Here is a 9,369-nt window from a genome sequence, read left to right as displayed (position 1 = left end):
TGAGATCTAAAAGTCAAGGAGTCAACTTCTAAGGAGGCTTGAAGAAACGGGAATTCGAGGAGCAACATTAGCGTCATTAATTATATCTCGATAAAAAAAAACAGGTCCTTAAAATAAATACCAAGACCTTAAGAATATGTCCTATCGATTACAGCGTGCTCCAAGGCGGCACAACAGCGCCGATATGATTCACTGCATACAGAAGTGGCCTACTCGCGAACATATAAATGCACGCTGCTTCGGATATACCGACCGCACATGCACCGTGCATGGATTTGAAACAGATGAACAGAAACGTAAAAGAATGATCCTATTCAAACCTGGGCTCACACAAACTAGCTGGCCTCAAATGAAAAGAAATCTCAATACGCCATTTTGAGTAACAAACAATTATTTCCAATAAGCATTCAAATTTCGCAAGACAACATGTTAAAAGCAGACAAGAAATACATGCGGTTCTCCCGCGATCAATAAGAACTCTCCAGCTGTTAAAAGACCTTGTTTCAAAGTTTTGTTTGTTAAAAGACTTGGACCACTTTATATTTAAAAAACTTGCACTCATTTAGATGAGTTACATATATAATCAAGCCCGATGCCCCATGAAACGCTAAGTTTTTCCGGTGAGTTCACAACAAAGGAATAATATCAGGCAGGGATATGCTTTTCAACTGTTTAGCGTGGGATTTTTATTAAAAAATAACTTATACATGTGTTCGAAATGAAGTTCGCTGGTTGATTAAACGAGTAAAAGCGCTATCGTTAAATAACTGCTAGCAACTTTCTCTCTATATATAACAAGAAGTCTGTTATGGCAATGAGCCGACTGTTCGTTTCCAAGTTGAGCGAAGATCAACTAGTATACGACCTATTCATGTTTGGATCCACACTAAAAACATCAATTTTGTTCGAAATCGACGATGTTCGTTATTGTCTGTATACATCTCTATGAGGCAAATTGAACGACTATCATTGGGGCTCCGATCTAATGGACTTGAAAATCTATCAGAACGGCTCAAAACCATTTTTCATTTGAACGAATTCATACCTGCTGGTATGGATTGATGCACGCTTACTATTAAAAAATATTTACACAAAATTAAAGAAAGAAAGACATATTTTGTAAAATAGCTAATTAGTACTTAAGGTTCCAAACCGAAGCTGTGACGGCAGTGAACTCTGGTAATAGTGAATGAACATGATTATCAACAACGATACTTCTGGCGCATGTAAAATGTTTATATAGATACAGTCCTACGAGACAATTTAATAAAAAGTATATTTTAGGTCCCGTACAATGTATATATAGAAAAATCATGATAATAGAATGCATATATATATATATTTGTCAAATAAGCGGAAAACTATATTAAAGGACGAACGCCATGATTTTTTGGTCTTGGGACCCATGATTTTCCATTCATTTGAGAGGCGCGATATCTTGTTACCATTGTGGGATTGTCGAATTAAAGTACTACGTTAATCACATAAAGATTAGGTTTCTTAACATTATAAATAAAGATAATAGAAGAATAAAATAAACTAAAATAATAGAAGAAAAAATATCCGTAATTTCCAGTTGAAACTCAGTGATTCTTCCAAATAATTTAAGCTCCTATTATCGGCTTACGGACAGCTGCGTTTGATACTTTCTACTCGTGATGTATTCGATAATGGTCCACATCCTGACTAAGGGTGCCGAAGGGTCTCTTTTTATGCAAAATAACTGAAAATTTAACAGAAAATACGGTTGACTGGCATAAAATAAAAGCTCACTGCACCCGTATACATAATAAATATAGGTAACATTATAGTATTAATTTCCCTTTACAAATATCACATTGAGTTAAAACCTTCGATATTATCTTAATTAGACATTAGTAAGACAAATTGCACCTGTACGCGTAGCAATTTACATAGAATAAAGACTAAAAAAGAATAGTGTTTAAAAGTAGCCCACAGTATAAAAGATTGACATAACGCTCTACCCAGACAATATACTAAAAACGACAACTTCAAGTATTATAGGGTTTCTATGATACAAACAAATTGCACAGCCGTTCGGATTAGGCATCAAAAGTGGTACTTGGTAGTTTCGTGAAAAATGTGTCAATGGCTACCTAACATATTAACCTATAATTATGTTTTGTAAGAGGAGCCTCAACTAGAATGGAAGAACTTATCCTGAATCCTGATGAACGAATCCTGATTACGATCTTTTTACAATGGAAGTGGCAAGGCTAAGGCAAAATCGGCTTTATTGGCATGGCCGATATGAAGAACTTTACAATTTAAGAATAAATTTACGGATAGAGGATTGATACTCACTTAATATATATATATATATTTACAAACGATTCGTATGCATACTAAACTAGTCTACATCAACCTAGATAATAGTACGATACCGAAAAAGAAGATAGTAATACTGACCTAATAATACGGGCTTCACGTTTGCACTTCGAGCTTCACTTGAAGCGAATCTTGAAACAATTTTGATTGGTTTGTCCGTATCTGTTTAGCGGATTGAAATTTTGAATAACGTTTAAACTAGGCGCTATTAGCAGATGAAATGTTGTCAGACATTTACACCAGACCTTTGACTATCTGCTGTTATCAGGTGACTGAGTGTCATCAGAGAATAAGTTTTGGGGATAAAAATATTCCGTTTAACACTGAATATCAATGCTCACTTGATTAGTCTTAGCTTCTCAAAGGTGAAGGCGCTGGAGGAATCTATTGAGTGTTGGTAAATGTACTACGCCAGGCGGCTTTCAACAGGATAAGCCATTGTTACTGGAACAGTCACTTCAGGAATGAGATTAGGAAGGTCGAAGCCCATAGAGATCTTAACCACATCTGAAGACCTCAAACGGAGGAACAAGTTGCTGTGATTGCCGAAGCCTGGGATTCTGAGTTAAGGACAGATGGCAAGAGGTCTGATGTGCTTTAAAGACAATTTATGCAACTATTACCTGAAAAAACTCTGCCTAGATCCATTCTATTGGTAACTACACTGCTACTAAATTGGAACTACAAAATTTAAGCTATATTCTATAAGCAGCTAGAGCAACTCTCGGGCTACAGACCATCATTAGCATATTATTGTGGTAAAGCGCTGCTGTTCATGCAAGGAAATTTGATTTTACAGAAAACAATTACTTCCAGTGGCATTTTTTACTCTGTCCTGAAACGTGCGTTGATAGTAACTAATTTTTAATGCAAAAATGCGGAAGCTTACCGATGAGAAAAGGCTAGTTCCTTCTATTCTCCTAATCACTGATAATGGCTAAACCATAAAGTATTCTGAACGTGCTATACATCACGTAATGATCCTGACCGGACTTTTGATGGCTGCTTGGCCAAATGCCAACGGTTTTCTCACCGATGTAAGTTTTTTTTTATTCGTTAACCAAAGTCTGATAGCTTGCTACGTTCTTCCGACGGACTGTCTAATGGCGATACAGGACGTAAAGCTCAAAGCATTGAGGTTCTTTTTCTTTGAAATATACATGCAACTCGCATCCCTTCACGTTTCAAACGGGTATACTAGATATATTTTACCGTGCAATGAAACGACAGACTCGTGTCGTTTTCACAAAAACTCACAGGATTCCCTTTTTGCCTTCGAGTGCACTGCTAGGTAATTAACGTTAGAAAACGATGCCTAAAGCGACAGTAATAACCGCTAAGCCGGCCACGATTGCAGCAGAGTTCGGCCATGTTCCAGATTAGGCGGAAGCAACTGTGCTGATAGGGGGTTCGATATCCTAGTGAAGTCCATTAGCCACTTTCCATCAAGCTCAATATGTTCCACACAGCTCTGTAGCAGCATAGGCCCTATGAACGCTTACCGATGATGTAACTTTCTTATTATGTGCTTACCCTCTCTATCGCTATATATATATATTCTCTCTCCCCCCTCTCTCTCTCTCTCTCTCTCTCTCTCTCTCTCTCTCTCTCTCGTGTAATCTTTACGAATCTTTTCTTATTTTTTTTAGTTTCCTCAAAGTTGTCGAAAACGAAAAGTATAAGTCAGGAATCTTCAATCGAGAAGGGACTTACTGATATGAATGGAGGCTGCAACAAATAAAACACATCCTCCTGCCATGCTGGTGAGGAGGGTTTCTTTATATTCAAATATCCCGCCGACTTGTACGGTTAACAGCTAGGAGGACGAAACGTCTGCTACAACTAACTACTAAAAAGAGTGGCCTCCGAAGAATTCATCGTTGAACAATTCCTCATTTCGGCTCTAATTAGCATGGAGGTTTGGAACTTATCTTGGTATAGAAGTTTTGTAAAACGTATGCTCATCGTATGCGCCGAGGCTGTACGTGAATGAGTCATGTGCGTGTGTGATTTGAATGGACGATAATAGTAGTTTTCTATTTATTGTGAAGAGAATCGAATGCTTTCTTCAGTTGGGCTTCATCGCTCATCTGTTCTTGTCGATAAATAGAGAGCTCCTTCTCCCTGTTGAGTTCTTTCATATAATAACAATAAGAATGGCGAATAGTTGTTTAATTCGATTTATTGTAAACTTAACCATAGAATTGTCGCAACTATTCCGAGTTTCACGTTAGGGCGAAGGCGAAAACTGGTTACCATTTTAGCTGGTATAGCTCTTTTTAGGGCCTGTATGATGCTGGGAGTTGAAAAGACCAAGTGGAGGAAAATTCTTCGTTTTAAACGAACGGGCTACCTGCCGGTAACCGATGAAAGCTGTCTGCCTATGCTGCTTATGATTAATATTATTGAAAAATAGAAAATTGACTACGTACAGACACTTGCGTTATAATCGTTGCTGGTGGCAAATCACTGCATTGGTCTTCACCTCCGGTTTGGAATCGGACCCTGGCCAACGTCTCTGCGACACACGCCGTTCGAGCCGGCCAATCGGACCTGTTTGTCCTGACAACGATACTCTAAGAGAGCCAACACGTGTTAAGCGGGATCAAAGGTAAACGTACGTGAATTGAATCGGCTTTCGGCGGACCTCAAATCACCTAAAATCGAAAGCGGACCCTATTATAAGGGAAATGGAGAGTTATCATGGACGCCTTTGATACTTGCGTTAAGTCGTCGTGGCATTAAAATACGAGCCCTACTGTCGTCATACCTTCTGTTCCACTTTGTAGGGCTTTATTGCCTATGATACGCTAGACGCTACATTATATTTAAGCATCCTTCTCGAATGCAAGTTATCTCTCCCTCAGTAACTCTTTAGTGAACGCCTGTAGATGAATCCTGAAATAAAAGCATATACGTTTGCACTGCTAATCAATGATACAGAGCTAGCGATCGCCAGCAAATAGATGAACGATATCTTCAGAACTCTTTGCGATAATATAAAATTATTGTTTTTGGCCTTGACTGCCTGGGCGCTTCGAGACATGGCGTGGGGGCCAAGTTGAGCGAAGTGGGTACACGCGCTTGACTGCTTATCCGAGCGTACTGTCGGTTTCAGCCAATCAGCCTGCAGAGGAGAAAAGAGAGAAGATGCGAAACCAAAGTAGATGGAATCACCTAAAGGCCTGATGACCACTTAAAGCCATTGCAACCCCTTTAGTGCATCGGACGCAATGCCCGATCGCGTAAGGAAGCAGAACACGCTGCAATTTTTTCACGCTTACTACGCAAGGGAACAGCTAGAACAGAGTTAGATGGATGTTGGCGGCAGCAGCCAGAAACAACTCACCCAACAATACGGCAAAAGGACGGATTTTCATAAAAATCGTAGGCAAACGAAATGCGTGCTGGACCAAACATGCGATGACGTACGTTCCGGCCAAATATCCAAATGACGCCGATCGATAACATGTCCGTGTTTTGTGAGCCTGTACGAGGGTATACGTGTTACGGCAAGCATTGGCTAGCTATTTACACAGACTAGAAACATGCCATATCTGACAGAGCGTATTTTAAAAATGGCGGTATTATGTGAATTCGAAAAAGTGCGCGGGCTTACGTAGTTTTCTCCGATGTGTTTATTAGTTATGAAACACTAATCTGTTTCGATGGATCTCTGGATAACAGGAACAGCAGAACTACTGTTATATTTACATGTAACATTAAATCTTCTCTTTAATTTGTAAGACGTTTTTGAACATAGATTGCTTCAAAAGAAGGAGAACTTCAGCGACTTTTAAGGTTAACAAGCCTCAATTTATAAGTTACATACCCTAATTGACGCTTTCTGCCGGACAGCCTATAATAGAGAACGTCTTCATTGAGCGATGCTAGGAACTAAGATGCTCTATTGACTACCGTGATAATAAATTTATTGTGTCTTGATCAAGCGAATATACGACCTTAGCAGAGTCAGCTTCGATGACGAGCTAACGCCAACTGCAACAGCTAAATATATTCACGAATTAATAAAATCTAATGTATTTATAATAGGCTTTATTGAACATTTCCGCCACGTGACGATGCAATAGACGAAAAAAAAAGAACTAGAAAAAGAGACGGTACAAGCAATTGATAAGGAGATAAAAAACGCGGTGAATGAAACGCGTACATCTCATAAAGGGTCTAATTTTATGTGAATCCGAATTCTATTTGAAAATCATCAATGTACAGAGAGTCTGAATCGCATCAAAGGGTACATGGGTACGCTCTAATTGAGACAACACTAGTTGAAATCGTCCACGAAGCCCGATAGTCTGTGAGCTTACAACACGTAGAGGTTACGAGTCCATACGGTGTTCAAATGTTTTCCGTAAATCACCTGTGTTCGATATTTGGCGAATTGTGTTTACGTAAACGTTCATTTTACCGGTACTACTCATATTTACCATTAACAGTTCGTTGAAGTTGGTTTATACAATCCACTTTTCATATCAGAGATATATGTAGGCTGATTACACCCGATGGAAGTATACAGCATGTGAGTAAAATAGTCGCGGCATCCAGTAACTTACTATGGTGATGACTTCGTCTATAATTAAGAACCAAATTCACGCAGGTGTTTGATACGAAAATCTCAGAAAGTAGTTAGTATTGAGGGCTTTTTGAAGTTACTGGCAAGCTGCTAATTGGCATGAAGATTGGACGCCTAATCAAATGGTTAAAATGAAATAATTAATCGATCTGTGGGGAACGACCTTTGTAAGCCTTAGGTGTCCGCCATTATTTGTCAATGCGAAGTATACGGCACAGAAGGATTAGCATAAAAGCGGGGGATCAACGATCCTTCGGCTTGTCGACAACTATTACGAATATACTCTTATAATTAATACGTTCTGAAGTTTGTGTTACCGAAAATCACAATGGCTTTTGTATCATCCAGTGTTAGCTGCGGAAGTGTGGTGGATAGCGAACGCCGACCGTTGTGTCAGAAAAACAAAATATTTCAGGTTTTACGTCCGGTACTACTGTTTGGTCTTTCATCATGTAGCTGGCTCCTACCAGCACAAGAGAACGCGTCCCGGATACGAACCATGTGTCTCGTACTACACCATCACAGAATCATTAAAGAACGGGAGGCTAAAATCTACGGGAAGCAAGAGGAAATATAGTCTTGTACATTTCTAACACTAATAGTCCCTAAAGCATATGAATCTGATTAACGTTAATTATGCAGTTCGGCGTACTGCCCGAGTCGATCAGTCAAGCTGATTCTGATCTCAATAGAAAAGTTTCAGCACAAAAGCTTAACAGCGGTATACGTTATGTGGACGCAATGTTGAAGAATTCAGATGTTTTATAGATAGAGTAATCCCCTTTCGTTCATGACGCATCAAAAGTAAGCCTGTAACAATCTCATATCTTACTTTCATCTGCAACACATTTGTCCTGGAAAAACTGGTCGTTTATATACTTTTGCTGATCGAGTTTGTTACATCTAGCTTATATCAGCGAATTGGACCGTAAGCTGTTTCGGAATAAAGCAGAATAGACAAGTATACATTGTGTAACAGCGTATTAGATACTAAGACGCACATAATCTTGTCTATCTGCATTAAATCTCCTGGTGTCTTCAAGAAGTCAAGCCACTCTAATATTTGAACATGCATTTGATAGAGTCTTAGCAATGCCTTCTATTTCTACAACCCGGAGCGCTGCTGTGATGATTACGCTTGATCTGCTGCCCAATCACCCCAGTAAATAATGAACAAACAACACCCACAATATCAATCCCAACATGAAGCAATCAGCTGGCGTCTCACTGGCCCTTATGGTCTGCCAACGACCTCATTAACAACGGTTTTTACGCTCTCCCCATACGAGTAACGATAACATTACCTATGATTGGGGGCTTGTAACCGAGAAAAAGTTATTTTGTGTTAAGCAATAAGCCGGTGCTAGAGCAAAATTGCGGACTAACGCATTGCCCAACAATGTCTGTAACGATGCCCTTGACTTGATTGGCGAATCGCTGGCTATATGAAGTTAGCCAAACGGGATGTGGCCTCCAGCGAATACCTATATGTGAATATTCAAATGTAATACAATTGCAGTCCACTTATACAAATAGCAGACGAACGAAGAGACAGGAGCTAGAGAGGGAGAATGAAACCTTACTAAAAATAGGTGGAAGCCAACTCGAAACACGCTGTGACGAATGTATGCATGTCTGTCTTTGTGTGGGTGTGGGCCTGTGTGTTTCTACTTTATCTAGGCCAGACTATCCGTAATCAGTAGTAAGCGTTTGCAGGACCTGATGCCAAGCTGTCCCTATCAGTCGTAGCGAATTGAATCAAGTGGTGTTTAAAAGGGCTATCGGCGGTCGGTAACAACGCTTCATAGTAGCTTAGTTCAATTGTATCTAGGCCATGTTTATAGGGTTTTGTGCTACACACATATATTGTACGAAAGCAACCGCAACACCCACACGGCATGAGCGATGGCAGAAGGTTACTTCCAGTCACTTCCTGTTGGCCACCTTAGCCTAACAGCCTCTTCCCCTCCTCGACATCCGGCCCCCGAACATACTAGTCTAATGCAAGCCTACTACGCCATAACGAGGCCATCCGTTGTTGTAGGGGAGTGAAGCCTCGTACGTTGCACGTTTTCAATTGTTATGACCGAGCCAGCATGACAGTGCCATTTCCTTATATGGCAACTGACTTAGATTCTTTATCATCTTTCCTAGGCCTTCCTGCCAGTGGCTGCCTATCGACAGCCAGATTTTACCCGGCAAAGGAGAAATGCGTGACGATTTTTTTTTTGTTGTTTGTGTAGGCGCGTGCGTGTCTCTACCTACATAAGTGAACGTATATATTACTAGTAACAGCGTCACGTTTTTAGCATCAGTTTATAGACTGTTGAAGTGTTACAACAGAGTAATCGTAAGCCAGAGCCTACGAGATTCTATACGAGATACAACTGCTCAGCATCGTCGGTGTGTATGGATCAACATATATA

General features: G+C 39.9%; 1 long non-coding RNA gene across 1 annotated transcript; it reads right to left on the bottom strand.

Annotated features, from left to right (window-relative positions):
• Window positions 1-668: 668 nt before the first annotated feature.
• Window positions 669-4,407, bottom strand: LOC147757350 (uncharacterized). Its single transcript, XR_015321332.1, has 3 exons — window positions 3,607-4,407; window positions 2,431-2,511; window positions 669-1,723 (listed from the first exon to the last, which is right to left on the bottom strand). It is a non-coding gene; the product is annotated as an uncharacterized LOC147757350 (long non-coding RNA).
• Window positions 4,408-9,369: the final 4,962 nt, after the last annotated feature.

Source organism: Varroa destructor, unplaced genomic scaffold (genome assembly GCF_002443255.2).
Source record: "Varroa destructor unplaced genomic scaffold, Vdes_3.0 BEIS01000002.1, whole genome shotgun sequence".
Lineage (NCBI taxonomy): Eukaryota > Metazoa > Arthropoda > Arachnida > Mesostigmata > Varroidae > Varroa > Varroa destructor.
Note: the sequence above shows the minus strand (reverse complement) of the source record. Positions and strands in the feature narration are given on the sequence as shown.